The sequence below is a fragment of the Saccopteryx bilineata genome, chromosome 1, assembly GCF_036850765.1.
Source record: "Saccopteryx bilineata isolate mSacBil1 chromosome 1, mSacBil1_pri_phased_curated, whole genome shotgun sequence".
Lineage (NCBI taxonomy): Eukaryota > Metazoa > Chordata > Mammalia > Chiroptera > Emballonuridae > Saccopteryx > Saccopteryx bilineata.
Genome location: NC_089490.1, coordinates 198,650,252 through 198,672,084, shown reverse-complemented (window position 1 = coordinate 198,672,084; position 21,833 = coordinate 198,650,252). Strand labels below are relative to the sequence as shown.

General features: G+C 43.5%; 1 long non-coding RNA gene across 1 annotated transcript in view; it reads left to right on the top strand.

Annotated features, from left to right (window-relative positions):
- The window catches only part of LOC136306752 (uncharacterized), an 81,238-nt gene extending 77,598 nt beyond the window's left edge, over window positions 1-3,640 (top strand). Inside the window, exon 4 of the long non-coding RNA XR_010725675.1 lies at window positions 3,424-3,640. This is a non-coding gene — a long non-coding RNA (uncharacterized lncRNA). The remainder of the gene's footprint in view (window positions 1-3,423) is intronic.
- The last annotated feature ends 18,193 nt before the right edge of the window (window positions 3,641-21,833 follow it).

Genomic DNA, 21,833 nt, shown 5'->3' with positions numbered 1-21,833 from the left:
TCAAACCAGATGAGCCCATGCTCAAACTGGCAACCTTGGGGTTTCAAACCTGGGTCCTCTGCATCCCAGTTTGACGCTCTATCCACTGCACCACCGCCTGGTCAGGCTGTTTCAGATCTTATATTTAGGTCTTGATCCAGATATTTGATCCATTGTGAATTAATTTTTCTGTATGGGGACAAACTGTAGTCATTTCATCTTTTTGCATGTGGCTTTCCAATTTTCCCAGCACCATTTATTGGAGAGGCTTTCTTTTCTACATTGTGTGTTTTTGGCTCCTTTGTCAAAGATTATTTGTCCATACATATGTGGTTTTATTTCTAGGCTCTTAATTCTGTTCCATTGGTCTGTATGTCTGTTGTTTGCCAATACCATGCTGTTTTTATTATTGTGGCTCTGTAGTATAATTTGAATCAGGTAATGTCCTACATTAGGCTCCATTTTTTTCCCCCCTCCAGATTGCTTTGGCTATTCAGGATCTTTTATGATTCCATACAGTCTGGTGATTTTTTGTTCTATTTCTTTAAAAAATGACATTGGGGTTTTAAGAGGATTGCATTAAATTTGTTAATATGGCCATTTTAACTATGTTGATTCTTTTGATCCATGAATATGGAATATTTTTCCATTTCATTGTGTCTTTTTCAATTTCTTTTAATAATGTTTTATAGTTTTTAGTATGTAGGTTCTTCACATCCTTTGTTAAGTTTATTCCTAGGTATTTTTTGTTGTTGTTGCAATTGTAAAAGGAATTTTTTTTCAATTCATTTTCTGAAGTTTCATTGTTGGCATATAGGAAAGCAGTAGACTTTTGTATATTGATTTTGTATCCTGTGACTTTACTGTATTTGTTTCTAATAGTTTTTCAGTAAAGTCTTTGTGATTTTCTGTATACAGGATCATGTCATCTACAAAAAGCTATACCTCTACTTCCTCTTTTCTAATGTGGATGCCTTTTATTTCTTTTTCTTGCTTGATTGCTCTGCTGAGGACTTCCAGTACTATGTTGAATAAGAGTGGAGAAAGCAGGCATCCTTGTCTTGTTCCTCATTTTAGAAGAAAAGTTCTCAGTTTTTCACCATTTAGTTTAATATTGGCTGATAGTTTGTCATATATGGCCTTTTAAACCATATGTTTTGCTCCACAGGATGTACTTTTCCCTCCCCAAAAGTGGAGGGGAAAATGCCCATGCATCTTATGGAGTGAAAAATACAGTATTTTATTAAATATTTTAATACACCATTTGGTTCAGAATATGTTTTTCCTTATTTTCTTCCTTAAAACCTTAGGTGTGTCTTATGGTCAAGTGCGTCTTATGGAGACAAAAATACGAGATGTTGAGGTACTTTCCTTCTATACCCATTTTATTGAATGTTTTAAACATAAATGTATGTTGTATCTTATCAAATGCCTTTTCTGCATCTATTTATAGGATCATATGAGTTTTGTTCTTTGTTTTGTTGATGTGGGGTATTACGTTGATTGGTTTCTGTACGTTGAACCATCCTTGTGCTTCTGAAATGAATCCCACTTGATCGTGATGTATTATTTTTGTATTGTATTGTTGTGTTCAATTTGCTAGTGTTTTGTTTAGGATTTTTCCATCTGTATTCATTAGATATATTGGTCTGTAATTGTCTTTTTTGTGTTAACCTTGCCTGGTTTTGGTATGAGGGTTATGTTGGCCGCATAAAATGTGTTAGAAAGTATTGCTTCCTGTTCTGTTTTTTGGAAGACTTTGAGAAGGATAGGTACAAAGGTTCTTTGCTCACTATCCAGGCTGGTGAGAAGGGTGTGTCCGGGAACTCAAAGAGGCCAGTTCACTCTGTGTAGTCTGAAGATGTCACAATTGCTTTGATTGAGACTTTAATTTTTTCTTATAATTTTATATCATCCTAGACTTTAGTCTGAGACATAGACTCAGTTTGGTTCCTTTCCCTGAACTACAGGTTATCATAAGTGTGTTTAGTGATACCACAGGTATACCTGACTGGACAGATATTAAACATCTACTTAGGCTTTCTACCCTGCCAAATATTGGGTAGGATATGAAGAAAGTGGAAACTCCTTCATCTCTTAATTTTGATGAAAGAGAAAACCAAAACACTACTGGCTAAGATTACTTGCTGTTTTAACGATTAAGATCAGACCTAGCAAAATGGAGTTAATTGAAACATTTTATGAGGAAACTCCTGAAGTTTTACTGACAAAACAACCTCAACGTTTACAGGTCTGAACACTTGACATTTGGATATGAGCCTAACTGAATAGTTCTGAATAGAGAATGATGATTAATAATAACTATTTCTCCAATGAGGTTGACACATTTAGGAGAGATGAGTCAAGGTTCTTTTTAAGTTTTAGCACACTTACTAATAGACTGGATGAAGGCATAAATGATATGTGATACAAGTAGTCACTGAAACCTACTCATGATAATGAAAGGCAAGTGGTGCTGGGTTGTTTCTGTGTCGCCTAAGGGAAGTCAACTGCTGTCTTTGGGCTCAGATAAAACATTCCAAAAAAAATATCGAAAGCTTACGATTTTCCATGCATTTGCTAAGAGATTTATATGCGTCATATCATTTGGTTCTTACCATAATCCTGCGAGGTAGACACTATTATCATCTACATTTAATCCTGAAGAAATGACAGCTCAGAGAGGCCAATTTACTCAAGTTTATTCAGCTACTAAGTGATAAACCCAGAGTTCAAACCCCTGAATCTCTGACTCCAAGGCTAATAAATACCTTGAGCCACTCCTCCTGCCTTGTTTACGAGGATGGTGGTTGGGAATAATGTGGGATTTCTGTGTGCAGCAAACCTCCGAGATGAGGTTCCAAAGTCATCTAAACTAATGAGGGTTTGGTGTGACTTGTTATGTGGAGGCAGCTAATGCTGTTTCTCTAGTCAGTGTTGGATCCATTGCAAATGTCCCACAGGTGCAGGTGGTCAAGCTGATGTCTTGAGCTCAGGCAGAGGTGGTAGGCAGAGGTGGTGGGCAGAGGGGGGGAGGCTCAGCACCAAAGGGAGAACCTGGGGGGGACACTGGGGTTGCAGTGACAGCCTGAGGAGCCTGCCCCCTCTCCTAGCCCATGCTGTGGTCTTTTCGGCTCAGATGGATTAAATCTTTGGCCGGACGGACTTCTCAGTCTCTGGTATTTCTTAAGTCAGTGGAGTATTTCACAAGCGTCTGAGTTAGAGGCATAATCAACCTGTCTTCCAATCGATTCCCTCCTTCAGAGGCTGTAGACTGACGGGTGTGTTGACCTTTGGATTCTGTGGATTAAGGACTGTAGTGAATAGTTACTAGGATTTTTTTTTCATTCTGTGCTTCTCTCTCTCTCTCGCTCTCTCTCTCTCTGCCCTTCTAATTGTTCCATGGTACCTCTAATGTACTCCTTTCTCCTCCTCCTCGTTCAGGCCTTCTTTCCCAGCAACCTCTGAGAGATGGTGTCGAGTGGTCTTGTCAGTGCCACCTCATAACCTAGGTCCCTGCGGAGCCGATTTCCTTGTGGCTTTTTCAGTGGAGATGTGCTGGCAATGCCGAGTGGCCCGTGCTGCTGTCTGACCAGGCCCCCGACCTACGTACTCAAGACCAGCAGCCCCTGGGCTCCCGTGGTTCACACCGGTGTTTGTGGCCTAGTACAAATCAGACCTTCGTCTTCTTCAAGAAGTGTCAGCACTCAGACAAGTGCAGTATGAGTGAGCAACGCTTATTTTTATCATTCCATTTAAATAATATAATTTATGATCATAAATTTACATGTTGTTCCACGACAGATTAAGCCATACCAGGCTGGGCTCCAAGCACACCGTGTATTCCCTTGTGAATATTATCTTTTTCACAGAAACTCTTAGGAGGGATCTACACTGTATTTTGCATCTTAAGAAGTCATTTATTTTCAGAGCGTTCGGGGACCCAACCACTCTGATTATTTGTCCCGTCTTCCCAAGATCCCATGGGGCTGGCAGAGCCAGGCTGGATGGGACGGTGAAGTTCATGTGTTTGTTTGCTGCATACTTACCGACGCCCTCCCTGGCCCAGACCCTGTGGTGTGTTGGGCTCGTGGGGAGACTGAGAATGGATGGGATCAATGCTTTGGCTGTTCAATGTGTCACCTGACTCCACATCAAAGAGCCCAGGTGTCCAGCAGTGGACACAAGGGGACCTATCTCCTCACAGAGAGGCCAGGGCACCACCGGAAAGAGAGATTCCTGACGGAAGTAAAACGGGCCCCGCTGACACTCGTGGCTGCTGTGGGGTGCCCCCCCCCCCCCAGCTGGCTCCAGGCAACCCTTACCTCTTAGAGCAGGGAGGTGCTTTCAGGTGCCACCACCCTGAGGGCCACAAGAGGGTGCTTTTCTCCTTTCAGGTTATGACTTTGAAATGCAGCTCCTCATACTTTTTTAGGTCCGCATTTTCTGGGCCCTGGGAAATTCAGTATTTTCAGCTGTGGGCCCACAGCCTTGGCCCTGGGGGAGACAGAGGGGGCAGGTTTGTGAGTGTGTGTTTGTTTAGCGAATGGCTGTTTCCTCCACTGCACTGTCAGCTAGACAGGCTGTGTCTTCTTGCTCCTCCCTCTTGCCTATGTCTGGCTTACAGTCTAGTGCATGCAAAAGCCGTAAGAAATATTTGTGAATTTAAAGAACCGATCTTCACTTCAAGTCCTAACGCAAAGGTTTTCCACTTTCCTGCCTGTCAGAATCCCTGAGGCCAGTGGCCCTGGGGCTCTCAGTCGGTATCTAGGGCGGGTCAGGGAATGAGGTCTGCAGTCCAGCTGTTCCAGCTCCTCACACAGCTGTTTTATCCTCGGGCCTTTCAGGCTCATGGGTGCTCAGCTGCCCGGGCAACAACAGCCTGCCCCTGAGAGTCTTTCAGTGCGACCAAGCCTCCCTCCAACCCTACTCTTCCTGTTCCTCTTCGGGTAAGTGTCCCTTCCTGTCACCCCTCCCATAGGAGGGGGAGATGCTCCCAGAGATGCCTTCACCTGCAGGTTCTGGGAGGGCATCTAGGTAGCCACCTGTAGCAGAGCACCATCTTGGTTACCACCCACAGGGGTTAGCCTCCTTTGCAGGCTGGGACATTGTTGATGGGTGCCACCTTTTTCAGTTACACTTAAATCCTTAAAAAAATCACTGATACTGGAATAGAGACCACCCTAAAGTTGAGGAGGGCCTTTCTCTTACAACAGAGGCTTATAAAACTACTGGCTCCCGAGAAAACCTGTTTGCCACATTTCTGAGAAGGAACTGCACATGTATCATGATGACTTCTGTAGGAGAACAACTTTTGAAAAGGGGGAGTCCTTTTGTTATGCGGCATCACTGGAGTGTACAAAGAGGTTGGGCCATGCATCAGATGGCCCCGAAACCTGGGTGCACACCTCACCGGGTGTGCCTGTGCACAGACTAGTTCACCCCATTGAGCCTCAGCATTCTTATGGGCGGCTGGAGGATGGTGCTTCACTGGCTTGTGCAACAACCTGGCTCTGCGCAGACCTGCTGTAGTTAACTGTCAGGTTGTCAGCGCATATTCCATGTCAATGTAAGAAACAGTGTTTGGAACTTGTATCTGAAATTTTATTTTAAGGATGTTGTGAGGAAGTTGTTTCATCCGTTAGGCTGTGTTCCTCCCCATTGGAGAAATTCCTGTTCGGTCTTAATACCGAGAACAGTTCCTGTTCTCTCATGGTGCTTTCATCTCATGGACTTGGCGATTTGTGTAACTCAGAGGTCTCAAACTCGCGGCCCGCGGGCTGCATGTGACCTGCCCACCAATTTTGTGCGGCCCGCAGATTAATCCACGAAGTTTGATTAGTCTGCGGGCCGCACAAAATTGGTGGGTGGGCCGCATGGCAACGAGTTTGAGATCCCTGGTGTAACTGATGGGTTTTCCTTCTTCGAGCTAATTGCTAGAAAGCCTACAGCCAAGCGCGTGTCCATCAGGATCAGGTGTGTACCCATGATGGCAGTGCGCAGCTCCGGCTTCATGCCCGGCCTGTTTGCATAATTGCCATTGTTTCTTAAATCTGCTCTCACTTTTCGTTTATGTTGTTGTGTTTTAAGTATGCCTCTAAGCTGCTTTTTAGCCTTTTTGAAGAAGACAGGAAAAACCATTTATTACTCAATAAAGGAGCAAGTGCCTTTAATTTAAAGCAGTATTCACACTGCTTGGCCAGTAGTAGGTATGTAACATAAAAGTTTTATATCTTCCTAAAAAAAAAAAAAGTTTTATATCTTCCTTGTAAACGAATCTAATCATCTTTTGTGGTCCCTAAGTTGGTCCCTGAGGGTTTCTATTAGGAAGGGGATAGTAAAGTGACTCTCATCATAGACAAGTTTCCCAAACCGGAAAGGTGTTACTGTATTAGATAGTGCTACGTATAACTTCGAAATAAGCCAAGAGCCCAAATGGTCTAATGTCAGCGTGGAATTTCCTAATGATGAGCCCAGCCTAGACCAAAAATAATTTCAAAGTGATTTCAGTCTCTACTTGAGGCCTCTCAAAGCACATTACAGGACGACTTGTCCTTATCTGTCAGCAACCTATAATGAAACCTTGCTTCTTTGTCTTCCCAGTTCTCTCTCGCTCATAACCTCCCAGCACGTCCATGGGTGACTAGATGTCCGCCCCCAGCCCTCTCCCTCCTGCTCCCAGCTCTGTGTCAGGTACGCTGACTGAGCTTCTCTGGTGAGAGGCGCCCTGGTGCCTCCCACCTCCGGACTTCTCTCTAGTTACTCATTCTCTGACTCTGGGTCAGAAAAGATTTATGAAGTAGGCTGACAAAGACAATTCTTTGCTGGTGGGGGGGTTGGGGGAAATTCTCACATGTTAATAAATCTTCTCTGTCACTCAGGAAATAAAGGGTGATTAATGCTGTGTGGTTTCTAGAAGAGGAGAGGACTCTGAAATATGGCTCTGCCTCAGGGATACACGCAAGGCACGTTTGGGCAAAGGTCAGAGCTTTGTTCTTCTGGCCCTGCCTCTGCCCGAGCCTCCTTTGCCCTAGGGTAAGGGACTTTATGGCATCGATAACCTGGTAGTAGGGTCCCAGTGCCCCTGTGTGGGATGAGACCAGAGGTATTGGCTGAGAGTGGGGGGATAATGACAGGAAGTGATGGACCCATCCCAATCTTGGTTTTCTGTGGACTGTGTCGGAATAGCCACCCGGGCTTGTCCCACCTCTGAGTGGAGTAAGGGAAAGGGCGGTGGCTCAGATGCATTACACCCAATTTGCTAATGGATAGCGGAGGCATCTGTACACTAGTCATTCTCTTGCTCCGAGAAGTCCAGTAAACAGTATGTCAATTTATTGCAAGCCTATGTGCATATGTATCATTACATCATCTTTAAGATACCTGGTCCAGACTCTGATGTCAGGATCATAGTTGAAAAGAAACAGAGAGTGACGTCACGGAAATGGCGCCGTGAGCAGCGCGTCCGACAGATCTCCCCTAAATCACAACAAATTTATCAACTAGAAACAGAAAAATTTATCCTCGGAGCATTCCGGAGTTCCACACAAACTGAAAGCGAAAGGACTGTTATCACTTGAATCTGAGAGACGAGGGTGTGGAGGAAGCTACAGCGACGTTCATTCAAGCCGCGAGGGAGTGTGCCTGTGGTGAGTCAGCCCACACTCGGAAGCCGCGAGCAGCCGCGGGCGCACGCCAGGTTCGGTTGCAGAGTGAGCACCGCCCACACTCCAGAGCGGCGAGCAGCCGCTGGCGCGCACCCGGTCCGGTTGCAGAGCAAGCACTGCTAACGTTCCCAGTGGCCCGCGCACTGCGAGTGAGAGTCGCCAGCCACTGGTGCCCAGAGCACCCCATTCGCGCGCATGCCCTGGGCATTCCACACGCCCAGAGCGCTCTACTGGCCCGCACACCCAGGGTGCCCCATTATCCTGCGCCTGGTGCGATCCAGCTGCCAGCGGCAGGGCGATCGGGAGAGGCACAAGGGTGGTCTTCTACTTGGGAGATTCTCTCCGTGGGCGGGGCACCTCACCCAGCCATTCAAGCTAACAATCAAGCGTTGGGGGAGGGGCGCGCGCAGGCAGCCTAAAATACCTTCGGGAGCACAGCTGCGACCCAATCACTGAAATTAGCTTAACCCATGAAATCTGCGCACCCACGGGTTCTAATTGATAAGATCTCTCTCAGTTCAGCGACCCAAGACAAGAGGCGTGATATTTTTTAGTGCCCCTTGCTAAAGGGGCGGGGGCAACTTCTGATTGATAGAGACTCCATATTCAGGGATAAACGCTAACAAGAGGGACTTGGCAGATAATAAGATCTATACTACACTAGTTGGAAGCAGAGACTAGTGCCTCTTCTTCCCAGCCAAAACAGGCTACAAAGTGTGGAAAGCCTGGGTTGAGAGGTCCAACTGAATGCTAGGCGCTGAACAGTCACCTTGACAACAATTGACTCCCACCCCCGCCTGATTACACTGGAGGCCCTGACTGCCAGAGCCTTTCCCAAAGCCTTGCGCTGAGTGGGGATAGAGTGGGGATTTCCCAGCTCTTTGAGCCTCTTACTCCCCAGGCAGAAGCAGTTGCAGCCTTATAGCTGGATCACCAGGCTGCTAATTCAGGAAGGGGGGACTAGGAGAGAGACTCCAGGAAAGCAAACTCTCTCATCGTTGGACCCTGCAAACGCCAACAAGCCTTGACAACCAGCAAGACTAAAGCCAATTATAAGACATTGCCATAGAATCCCATCAACTGCAAATCCCTACCTAAGTGTGACACAGGGGCAGAGCCTGGGGTACAGAGTCACCGACCAGGAAGAGGGAGAGAAAAGAAAAAGGAAGAAGTTCACCTCTCAAAATCAAGAAAAATCCACAGACTTTACAACTTGTTCCACTAATTTTTTTGTTGTTGTTGTTTGTTTCTTCTATCTTATTGCCTTTATTTCCTCCACCTCGGTCCTTCTATTCTCTGCCCATCTTATGCTTCCCTTTTCTTGAACTACACTACCCATAACTGTTACATTTTATTTCTCTTCTTCATCCTCACCCTCCTTTAAGGTTATACTCCAAAACACTTAACTCTCACTCTCTCCTCTTTTTTTTTTTTTTTTTGAGTCGCTTTATTTTTTTTTCTCTTCCTTTTTTATTTCTTCCTTCATTTTTCTCTTTTTCTTATTTTTTCCTTTCTATTCGTTTTTTCTTTTCTCGTTTTACCTTCCTCCCATTTAATCCTCAATCACGAACAAATTAGTTAATTTGGGACTCAAGGCTTTTTTTGGCTTTATTTTTCTTTTTTGCTTTTGTTTTTGTTTTTTTCTTGTTTGTTTATTTTTGTGGCATTTTAGGTCCTCCCAACCCAAGGTCTCCATTGTATTTAGTCTTCGCTCCACTTAATACAACAGATTTTTACTTATTATTTTTATTTTTTTCTTCTTTATTATTCTTTTTTTGGTTCTTTTTTCTGGTTCCCTCTTATCCCTCTCATTATATCTCTTAGTTGACCATCACTTACAAGCAAATCATCTTATGCTTGTCTAAAATTTTCTTCCTTTTTTTTTGCATTTAGTAGGTCCCTACTCCCTTTTTTTGCCCCTTGAACTCTTCACCCCAAATAAGGCCCTCCATTATAGGCATGATATTTCCCTGAGGAGGGGAGAGGAAGGAAAGAGAAGAAAGAAAAAAAGGGGGGAATAATAAATTATTACTGTTTTTTTTTGTGGGGTGTTTTACCTTTTTTTTTTTTTTTACTTTTTACTCTTTATTAATTCTAATTAGTGCTATCAATAAGACCACCCTCAGATGCCAATAAGAAAGAGAAAATCGAATATTATGGATACAAAAGAAAGAGAGGTAACACAAATAGATGTGGAAAAATCTATGGAGAAAAGACTTAACATATTGGAAGCCTTGGAGCTAAATGACAGAGAATTTAAAATAGAAATCTTAAAAATACTCAGAGATATACAAGAAAACACAGAAAGGCAATATAGGGAGATCAGAAAACAACTCAATGAACACAAAGAATATATTACCAAGGAAATTGAAACTATAAAAACAAATCAAACAGAAATGAAAAACTCAATTCACGAGCTGAAAAACGAGGTAACAAGCTTAGCTAACAGAACACCCCAGATTGAGGATAGGATTAGTGAAATAGAAGACAAACAACTTGAGGCACAACAGAGAGAAGAAGAAAGAGACTCAAAAATAATAAAAAAATGAGAAAGCCCTACAGGAATTGTCTGACTCCATCAGAAAGAATAACATAAGAATAATAGGTATATCAGAGGGAGAAGAGAAAGAAAATGGAATGGAGAATATACTCAAACAAATAATAGATGAGAACTTCCCAAGCCTGTGGAAAGAACTAAAGCCTCAAATTCAAGAAGCAAACAGAACACCGAGTTTTCTTAACCCCAACAAACCCACTCCAAGGCACATCATAATAAAGATGACACAAACCAATGACAAAGAAAAAATTCTCAAGGCAGCCAGGGAAAAGAAGAGTACAACATATAAAGGAAGGCCTATTAGATTATCATCAGATTTCTCAGCAGAAACTCTACAAGCTAGAAGAGAGTGGACCCCAATATTTAAAGCCCTGAAAGAGAGGAACTTTCAGCCAAGAATACTATACCCATCAAAGCTATCCTTCAAGTATGAAGGAGATATAAAAACATTCACAAATACAGAAAAGATGAGAGAATTTATCAACAGAAAGCCCCCATTCCAGGAAATACTAAAGGGGGTTTTCCAATCAGATTCAAAGAACAAAAGAAAACAACACCACAAGTAACAGCTCCACCAAGAACACAATAAAACCAAACTTAAACTGTGACAACAAAGGAAAAAAAGGGGGGAGAGGATGGAGATTAACAGTAGCAAAGGATGATGAAGTGCAGAAATACTCATAAGATAGGGTACTACAATGAATATGGTAGGTACCCTTTTCATTACTTAATGGTAACCACCCTTGAAAAAACCACCACAAAAACACTTGACTTAAAAAAGGTAGCAACAGAGGAAAGAAGTATGGAACACAAACAAACAAAAACAAATGATAGAAAAACAAAAGAGAAGACTCAAACTAGATACAAAACTAACAGAAAGCAATTTATAAAATGGCAGTAGGGAACCCACAAGTGTCAATAATTACACTAAATGTAAATGGATTAAACTTACCAATAAAAAGACACAGAGTAGCAGAATGGATTAAAAAAGAAAATCCAACTATATGCTGCCTACAAGAAACACATCTAAGCAACAAGGATAAAAACAAATTCAAAGTGAAAGTCTGGAAAACAATACTCCAAGCAAACAACACCCAAAAAAAAGCAGGCATAGCAATACTCATATCTAATAATGCTGACTACAAGACAGAAAAAGTACTCAGAGACAAAAATGGTCATTTCATAATGATTAAGGGGAAGTTGAATCAAGAAGACATAACAATCCTTAATATATATGCACCAAACCAAGGAGCACCAAAATATATAAGACAGCTACTTATTGACCTTAAAACAAAAACTAACAAAAATACAATCATACTTGGAGACCTCAATACACCGCTGACGGCTCTAGATCGGTCATCCAAACAGAGAATCAATAAAGATATAGTGGCCTTAAACGAAATACTAGAACACCTGGATATGATAGACATCTACAGGACACTTCATCCCAAAGCGACAGAGTATACATTTTTCTCTAGTGTACATGGAACATTCTCAAGAATTGACCATATGTTGGGCCACAAAGACAATATCAGCAAATTTAGAAAAATTGAAATTGTACCAAGCATATTTTCTGATCATAAAGCCTTGAAACTAGAATTCAACTGCAAAGAAGAGGGGGAAAAACCCACAAAAATGTGGAAACTAAACAACATACTTCTAAAAAATGAATGGGTCAAAGAAGAAATAAGCGCAGAGATCAAAAGATATATACAGACAAATGAAAATGAAAATACGACATATCAGAATCTCTGGGATGCAGCAAAAGCAGTAATAAGAGGAAAGTTCATATCACTTCAGGCCTATATGAACAAACAAGAGAGAGCCGAAGTAAACCACTTAACTTCACACCTTAAGGAACTAGAAAAAGAAGAACAAAGACAACCCAAAACCAGCCGAAGAAAGGAGATAATAAAAATCAGAGCAGAAATAAATGAAATAGAGAACAGAAAAACTATAGAAAAAATCAATAAAACAAGGAGCTGGTTCTTTGAAAAGATCAACAAAATTGACAAACCCTTGGCAAGACTCACCAAGGAAAAAAGGCACAGGACTCAAATAAATAAAATCCAAAATGAAAGAGGAGAGATCACCACAGACATCATAGATATACAAAGAATTATTGTAGAATACTATGAAAAATTATATGCCACCAAATACAACAATCTAGAAGAAATGGATAAATTCCTAGAACAATACAACCTTCCTAGACTGAGTCATGAAGAAGCAGAAAGCCTAAACAGACCAATCAGCAGGGAGGAAATAGAAAAAACTATTAAAAACCTCCCCAAAAATAAAAGTCCAGGCCCAGACAGTTATACTAGTGAATTCTATCAAACATTCAAAGAAGACTTGGTTCCTATTCTTCTCAAAGTCTTCCAAAAAATTGAAGAAGAAGCAATACTTCCAAACACATTTTATGAGGCCAACATAACCCTCATACCAAAACCTGGCAAGGATGGCACAAAGAAAGAAAACTACAGACCAATATCTCTAATGAATACAGATGCTAAAATACTAAACAAAATACTGGCAAACCGAATACAACAACATATTAAAAAAATAATACATCATGATCAAGTGGGATTCATCCCAGAATCTCAAGGATGGTTCAACATACGCAAAACGGTTAACGTAATACACCATATCAACAAAACAAAGAACAAAAACCACATGATCTTATCAATAAATGCAGAAAAGGCTTTTGATAAAATACAACACAATTTTATGTTTAAGACTCTCAACAAAATGGGTATAGAAGAAAAATATCTCAACATGATAAAGGCCTTATATGATAAACCATCAGCCAACATCATATTAAACGGCATAAAACTGAGGACTTTCTACCTTAAATCAGGAATAAGACAGGGTTGTCCACTCTCTCCACTCCTATTTAACGTGGTGCTAGAAGTTCTGGCCAGAGCAATCAGACAAGACAAAGAAATAAAAGGCATCCATATCGGAAAAGAAGAAGTAAAGCTATCACTTTTTGCTGATGATATGATCCTATACATCGAAAACCCGAAGGACTCCACAAAAAGATTATTAGAAACAATAAACCAATACAGTAAGGTTGCAGGATACAAAATTAACATACAAAAGTCCATAGCCTTTCTATATGCCAACAATGAAATATTAGAAAACGAACTCAAAAAAATAATCCCCTTCACGATTGCAACAAAAAAAATAAAATACCTAGGAATAAACATAACAAAGAATGTAAAGGACCTATATAATGAAAATTACAAAGCATTGTTAAGGGAAATCGAAAAAGATACAATGAGATGGAAAAATATTCCTTGTTCTTGGATAGGAAGAATAAATATAATCAAAATGGCCATATTACCCAAAGCAATATACAAATTTAATGCAATTCCCATCAAAATCCCTATGAGATTTTTTAAAGAAATGGAACAAAAAATCATCAGATTTATATGGAACTATAAAAACCCCCGAATAGCCAAAACAATCCTAAGGAAAAAGAATGAAGCTGGGGGCATTACAATACCTGACTTTAAACTATATTATAGGGCCACGATAATCAAAACAGCATGGTATTGGCAGAAAAATAGACACTCAGACCAATGGAACAGAATAGAAAGCCCAGAAATAAAACCACATATATATGGTCAAATAATCTTTGATAAAGGGGCCAACAACATACAATGGAGAAAAGAAAGCCTCTTCAACAAATGGTGTTGGGAAAACTGGAAAGCCACATGCAAAAGAATGAAACTCGACTATAGCCTGTCCCCGTCTACTAAAATTAATTCAAAATGGATCAAAGACCTAAATATAAGACCTGAAACAATAAAGTACATAGAAGAAGACATAGGTACTAAACTCATGGACCTGGGTTTTAAAGAACATTTTATGAACTTGACTCCAATGGCAAGAGAAGTGAAGGCAAAGATAAATGAATGGGACTACATCAGAATAAAAAGTTTTTGCTCAGCAAGAGAAACTGATATCAAAATCAACGGACAGCCAACTAAATGGGAAATGATATTTTCAAACAACAGCTCAGATAAGGGCCTAATATCCAAAATTTACAAAGAACTCATAAAACTCAACAACAAACAAATAAACAATCCAATAAAAAAATGGGAAGAGGACATGAACAGACACTTCTCCCAGGAAGAGATACAAATGGCCAACAGATATATGAAAAGATGCTCAGCTTCATTAGTTATTAGAGAAATGCAAATCAAAACTACAATGAGATACCACCTCACCCCTGTTAGATTAGCTATTATTAACAAGACAGGTAATAGCAAATGTTGGAGAGGCTGTGGAGAAAAAGGAACCCTCATTCACTGTTGGTGGGACTGTAAAGTAGTACAACCATTATGGAGGAAAGTATGGTGGTTCCTCAAAAAGCTCCAAATAGAACTACCTTATGACCCAGCAATCCCTCTACTGGGTATATACCCCAAAACCTCAGAAACATTGATACGTGAAGACACATGTAGCCCCATGTTCATTGCAGCACTGTTCACAGTGGCCAAGACATGGAAACAACCAAAAAGCCCTTCAATAGAAGACTGGATAAAGAAGATGTGGCACATATACACTATGGAATACTACTCAGCCATAAGAAATGATGACATCAGATCATTTACAGCAAAATGGTGGGATCTTGATAACATTATAAGGAGTGAAATAAGTAAATCAGAAAAAAACAAGAACTACATGATTCCATATATTGGTGGAACATAAAAATGAGACTAAGAGACATGGACAAGAGTGTGGTGGTTACCAGGGGTGGGGGGAGGGAGGACATGGGAGGGAGGGAGGGAGAGAGTTAGGGGGAGGGGGAGGGGCACAGAGAACTAGATAGAGGGTGGCGGAGGACAATCTGACTTTGGGCGAGGGGTATGCAACATAATTTAATGACAAAATAACCTAGACATGTTTTCTTTGAATATATGTACCCTGATTTATTAATGTCATCCCATTACCATTAATAAAAATTTATTTAAAAAAAAAAAAAAAGAAAAAAAAAAAAAAAAGAAAAGAAACAGAACGAGAGCTAAGCCAAGTCAGAAAATTGAACCACAGATATATTGAGCTGGTGCTGTGAGATTAATTAATTAATATGATCATGTTGACATGATGGGTCCCCCCTCTTTTTAGGTCACATTCTTTCCTTCAATGAATATTAATTGAGTGCCTACCTGCCAATTCTGCTAAGTGCCGAGAGCATTAAGATAACAAGGGTCCAGCCCCTGCCCTCCAGGAACTGCAGTAGAGAGGAAGGGAGATAGGTGTAAAAAGGCTAATGAGAAAACAACATGTTCAGTGCCATAATTGAGGTATGAACAGAATGTCATGGCAACCCAGGAGAAGGCTGGACTAACTGGACCCGGTTGAGTCAGGGAGGAGGGGCCCTGGAACTGGGATTTAAGGAGAAAGTTTCCGTTTCCTGGGCCGATGGTGACCAGGTCTTAGTTTGATCATACAACCTTGTAAATATTAGACATCTTTTGGCCAAATATCGTGTTAGCATTTGATCTTTTGGTTCAAATAAGTGACAGTAAGTGACAGACCATTGGAACATCTCTGGAATATTCTTCTGAGCCAAAGAGTTTAAAAGAAGTCACAGAGCCCTGGCCCTATGATAGCTCCATTGGTTAGAACATCATGCTGATACACTAGGGTGGCAGGATCAATGCCCGGTTGGGGCACACACCCAAACTGACCTATGAATGCGTAAATAAGCGAAACAACAAATCGAAGTCTCTCTCTCTTTCTGTCTGAAATTTTAAAAAAGGGGGAGAGGGAGAAAAAGAAACCATACACCCTCAGCAACAAACCATGTCCTTGAGCCTTAGCCGGTAAACGCTCTGGTACCTTGTTGATGACGTTTATGAAAGACTTTCACTTGGGCTGCCCAGTCTTGAGTTCTGGTGGCAACACCCCCATGTGAAATACGTGCTGACCACATATGGACGGGAAGGATGATCATTCTTCAGTGTGAATGGGAATGCTCCTGGTCCGGACGTCACTGGGGGTACTGGGGATGACCGAGACTTCCAACGCACAGCAGGGACTCCCTTCAAGGGGGAGTGAGGTTGTCGAGTTATAGCGTGAAGCTGGATGCCTTGCATGACTCCTCAGCACTGCCTCTGGGAAGGGCAGTGTGGCAGCCCCAGGTCTCCGAGGCCTTCTGGAGCGCTCCAGCACGTTCCTTTCCATCCCTGCGAAGTAAACTCTGATTTAGAGCTTTGTATTTCTTTCTTAGCGTTTGTTATAAAAGCAACCATTAAATACAAGCTTTTATTGACTAAAACAGTTGGAGGCCGCAGTCAGGCTGACAGCTTTAGTAGAGAGTTTATTTTCATTTTTTTCCCCCTCTCTCCAGCCTGGCTTCAGCTTTAAATTAGGTTGTAATAATTATAACAAAGCTCTAACCTGCCCTGGGTTCGAAAGTACACTGCAGACCTAGCATCTTCCTGGGACCTTTTGGATGACACAATCCCACACCATTTTAGAGCTGTCATCTTCCATGTTGCCCAGTGTCTTATGGGTCTCTGTTTTCTAAATCACATTGCAGAAACCATGGTTCAAGACAGTATGAATTCTCTGGGGCGTTGGAAAGAGCTCTGGGAGAAGTGTTGCCTGCGTTGTTGGGGCTCTCACTGTGTTAGTGCTGGAACACCCAGAAATGTGGGTTAGTTAAAGTATTGGCTCGGGAACCTCATTATCTGGGTCAGCTTCCCAGCCTCGTCATGTACTAGCTGTGTGACCTTGGATACTGTACTAAACATTTCTGGGCTATAGTTTTCTTGGCTGTGAAGAGCACCCCTCTCAAGGGTGGTTGGAAGGGAGTCAGTGAATAAGACTACTTAAAGTTCTTTGCAGTGGCCAATGCTTCACAAAGGACAGCTGCTGCTGTGGGCTTAGAAGTTTGTGAAATCACCTAACGTAATCGATGAAACCGAATGGTCTAGGAGTCATCAAATATGATAGCTCCGCTTTGGTTGGTGTGCGTGTACGCGCCTGCGAGTGACAGACACGGCTGGAGGGTTTTAAACTCCGGACAGGTGTTCTCAGTTGGCAGCCTCTTTGAACTGTGATTTCCTGGAGACAGTAGGAGGCAGCCTAGCTTCGAGCATTGGGTTTGTTCAGTCTGAGCTGTTAAGGAGTGTTGGGTGTGGAGTTAGAGAGCAGTCAAATCCCACTTCTGCCTGACCACAGGTGGTGGCCCAGTGGATAGAGCGTCAGACTGGGATGCGGAGGACCCAGGTTCAAGACCCTGAGGTTGCCAGCTTAAGCGTGGCTTCATCTGGTTTGAGCAAAAGCTCACCAGCTTGGACCCAAGGTTGCTGGCTCAAGCAAGGGGTTACTCAGTCTGCTGAAGGCCCATGGTCAAGGCACATATGAGAAAGCAATCAATGAACAAACTAAGGTATAGCAACAAAAAACTGATGATTGATGCCTCTTATCTCTCTCCGTTTCTATCTGTCCCTACCTATCCCTCTCTCTGACTCTCTCTGTGTCTCTGTAAAAAGAAAAAAAAATCCCACTTCTGTTACTTACTTAGCCTCTTGGTGGTTCGGTTCCCTCATCTATAAAATGGACTTGATTCCTTACAAGATGAGTGTAAGGACAATGGGTGTGGCCATTTGGAACACAAACCGAATATGCCAAGCCATGGTGGGGGGCGGGGGATGGGTTGATTGATTGCAGGTCAGATGTGTTGTGATTATTTCTCTGGTAACCAGGGACGGAGATGGGACTGTGCTCAGTGCAGCAGGTCCCCAAGAGCAAAGGGGAAACACTTCACCTTTTCTTGTTTTGTTTTGTTTTTTAAATGTCAAGAATGTTGATAAATTACAAAACTAAGGACGGCAAATGGCAGTTTGCTGCCATCAGTACAATAAACTGTGTGTGCGAGGTTAGACAGTCGAGTTCAGATGAGTCATTCTGGAGCTGTCCTGTTTTGTCCAGGAGTTCCACTTGCGTAAAGTGGGCTGTCATCAGCTGGTGGTGATGGACCTGGTCTTCCTTCTTACTACAGGGACAGTGACAGTGGTCTCTCTGCCCTGGGGTTTATTCACTGTTACAAGGTTCTCAAACCTAAGAGGGTGTAAAGCTCAGGTGGAGGTCGGGTGGGGGGACTTGTTGAAAGGGCACCTTTCAAGGCTTCATGCACAGAAATTCCGGTCCGGTAGGTTGTTGATGTGTCTGGGAATTTGCTTGCCTGGCTTCCTCGGTGCTTCCACTGCAGGCGGTTAGAAGGCGACACTGTGAGAAAGAAGACCCTGCTGCGACAGGACACGGTGCGTTCCCCTGCCGAAGGCCGCTGCCCCGGCCACTGACCCTTTCCCTGGCAGGACGGTGTCCTTCCGCAAGGCCGAAGCAAAAAGCCAGAGCACTATTTAATAACCTATGTAATCGTTCCACTCCACGCTGCGTTGGGAGGCGATATGAACTCCACTCGAGGCGAGAGGAATCGGGGACACGGGAAGATTTCTCTAGTGGTGCAGTGTGGTTTGGTGCGAGCGTGCATCATGGGCAGACATTACACAGGTCCCTCAGTTTGTCGCCAGCCATCTGGGTACGGCTAAACACATCTGTTTCTTCTCCTGGAAAGGATGCTTCAACGCTGCCACACGATTGAAAAGCTGTCCAGAGAGAGGCTTCCGTTTGTCCCCCACTCTGGTTCACAGGGACGCTTCTGGGGAGCCTTGGTCCAGGGCCCGGGCACCTCACCCTGCGTTTTGACGTGGGTGTTCGCTAGGTCCGATGTTCTGCCAGGGCCTTCCCTGCCGATTCTCTGCTGTTTTGCTCCTGAAGATTTACAGCTAATAAAGAGGTAAAGAAAGGTCACGGTGAGAGGCAACAGCATGTGGTGGTGACTCACGGTCTGGGCCTGGGGCGGAGCCAGTTTGGGCAGAACACTGGCCCCACTGCCAGGCCTGTTTTCTCGTGGCTCTCTGCCATGGCCCTGCTGGAAGCTGTCTCTCGTCTGTTGCTGGACAGAGGGAAAGCCTGGTCCTTCCCCGCATCCCTGCTGTCACCAACTCGGGTCAGGCCAATGAAGCTGGTGGCCATTTGGCAAAGAACCCCCTGGAGTGGGGGCTCAGGAGCTTGAGAGACAGTGGGGTGGACTGGTCCTGGGAGGGTTCAGATCTTAGGTACCAGCCACAGCTACCAGCAAGGTACTGGCAGGCAGGGTTTCTGAAACTTGGCACTTTCTGACGTCTTGGACCAACTAGGTAATTTTCTGTTGTTGTGGGAGGGACTGTGCGGGGGCTGGTAGGACACTTAGCACGCCTGGCTTCTACTCACTAAATGTCAGCAGCACCCCCCCTCCAACACTTCGGCTTGGCCATTGCCCCTCCCCCAACTAATGCAGCCAGCAAGGTCTCTAGACATTGCTGTAGGTCCTCTGGTGGGAAAGTCACCCTGACTGAGAGCCGCTGTGGTGAGGTGGAGTCTCAGGTGTGTGGCAGTATATTCCATGTTTTCCTCATCCTTTTTTATCACCATTGTCATTACTGTTAAAATTTCTCGAGCATTTACCACATGGCAGGTGCTCTATTTTGCATTCATTATCTCGTTTAATCCACACAACAATTCTCAGGTGAAGAGACCTTTCTTGTCCCTGTGGTATCCATAAGAAAACTGGAGTTTACAGAAGTAACCCACCCCTGGGCACACACCTCGTGCTGGGGGGCTCAAGCACAGGTGTGGAGGCCTCTTCCCCACCCTGGGGCCCATGGTCATGGAGCCGTGACACAGCGTCTGTGGGAAAAGCTGGTGTGTGGCATTAGGGGTCTGTCCGCAGGAGGCAGGGCCTCCACGCTGGGGCTGGGGTTCAGGAGTGTAACTATAAACCCTGAGAGGATAATTACGGGCTTCAAGGAGCCTGGTAGTTGGTTCAGACAGAGACCCAGCTACAGGAACTGAGATACAGGTTGGCATTGGTCATAAGTAAACTTCTACCTACTATCCCCTAGCTCTTCATGACCCCTGACCCCTGAGGTAGGACAACCAATGTGAGCCCACCTGTGCCTTCTTCATTTTAAATACTGTCCATTGGACTGGGGCTATGCAGCCTGACTTCCATTCTTTCCCCAGAACCAGCCCTTCTTCCTGCCCCCAGCTGCCTTGGGTTGGGGACATGTTTGTTGAAAACCCTGGACAACATGAGGTTGCCAGTCACCTCCGGCCCACTAGAGACCCGGACACCTGACAATGGAAGCTGGTGTGTCTCAGGTGTGTGTGAATACTTACAGTGTACAGGAACGGACAGTTCTGCATGGAATGCCAGGAGTCAGAGCCAACCCTGGATAACAACTACACTTCTTAGAGGAAGGATCAGGACTTCTGATGGTGTGCTTCCCTCAATAGCCAGGGTACCAGGTAGAGGTGAGGAAGATGCTACTTGATTGAAATGAAAGTGAGCCTCTCCAGTGGGCCTGGAAGGATATTTCCCCGTGAATGGGGCAGAAGAGATTTTTGAAAGCACATTTGTTCTGTAGTCCGCCTGGTACCTAGCACCAGGTGGCCCCTGTTTGGAAAACAACATTATCAGATAGCACTCGCTTCAATTGCATGGACTTCTCCATCCATACCCAGCTGCTTAGCACTTAAACCCTGTGTGGTGTGGACACTGGGAGTACCCTGGCAGAAGGGGCGATTCCAGCTGAGCTGCCCAGGGCTTCCTTGGGACCAAAAATAGCCTGGGGCTATTGCTGCTTAGGGGGTGGGGGAGACTGTTACTGATGTCCCACTGAGCCTCCTCAGGGCAGTCAGGTGTGTCTGTAACAGTCACCAGGCAGGCCTCAGTGTCCCATCTCTGCAGGACTCTGACAGCATCCCTGTGATCTCCCAGGACTCCAAATCCCTCTTGGCCTGCCCTGGTTGGTCTGGCTCTTTCTGGAGGCTGTTGTAGTTGGTTCTCACTGGTTCAATGAGGTATCAGTTCCGAGAGCACCATACACCGGCAGTTCTGCTCACTGCAAATGTTTGGCTTCTGTTCACTCTGTGATCTTTAACATATCGTTTAAATATTAAAAGATGCATGTTGAATGCAGACAAATTAGAAAATACAAAAAAGCAACAAAGAGAAGGAAAAGAAAAATTACCTTGTAATCTCACAACTCCGATAGAGGCACCGTTCACATTTTGGTTGTTCCTTGTGTTTTTTGACTTGCTTTTTACAAAGGGAGGTGATAGAAGAAATTACCATAAAAACAGGTGGCGTAATCTTAATAGAATATTCAAAGTAATGCTTAAATAAATCTCTGACTTCCTGGCAAATGGGTCCTGATAATTTTTGAAGAGATATATATATGTATGCGGTTTTAGATATATATAGTAAGAAATGCTGTATCTTTCTCCTTGCAGATAAAGGATAGATTTACGAGAGAGAGAGAGAGAGAGAGAGAGAGAGAGAGAGAGAGAGTGTGTGAATGGACTGTCTGTGGCTCCTGAAAACGAAATTCTGTTGCTAGATTTGCTGAGTCACTGCCAAACCCTGTTGCGAGCAGGGAGCAGATTTTGAGTTATTCCAGCCAAACGTTTGGCCCGTGCAGTTTATTGGCCACTGTCACAGACCTCTCCTCACTCCTCACCTTCTCATGTCCTCTTCGTTGGCATGTGGACATATCTGGCAT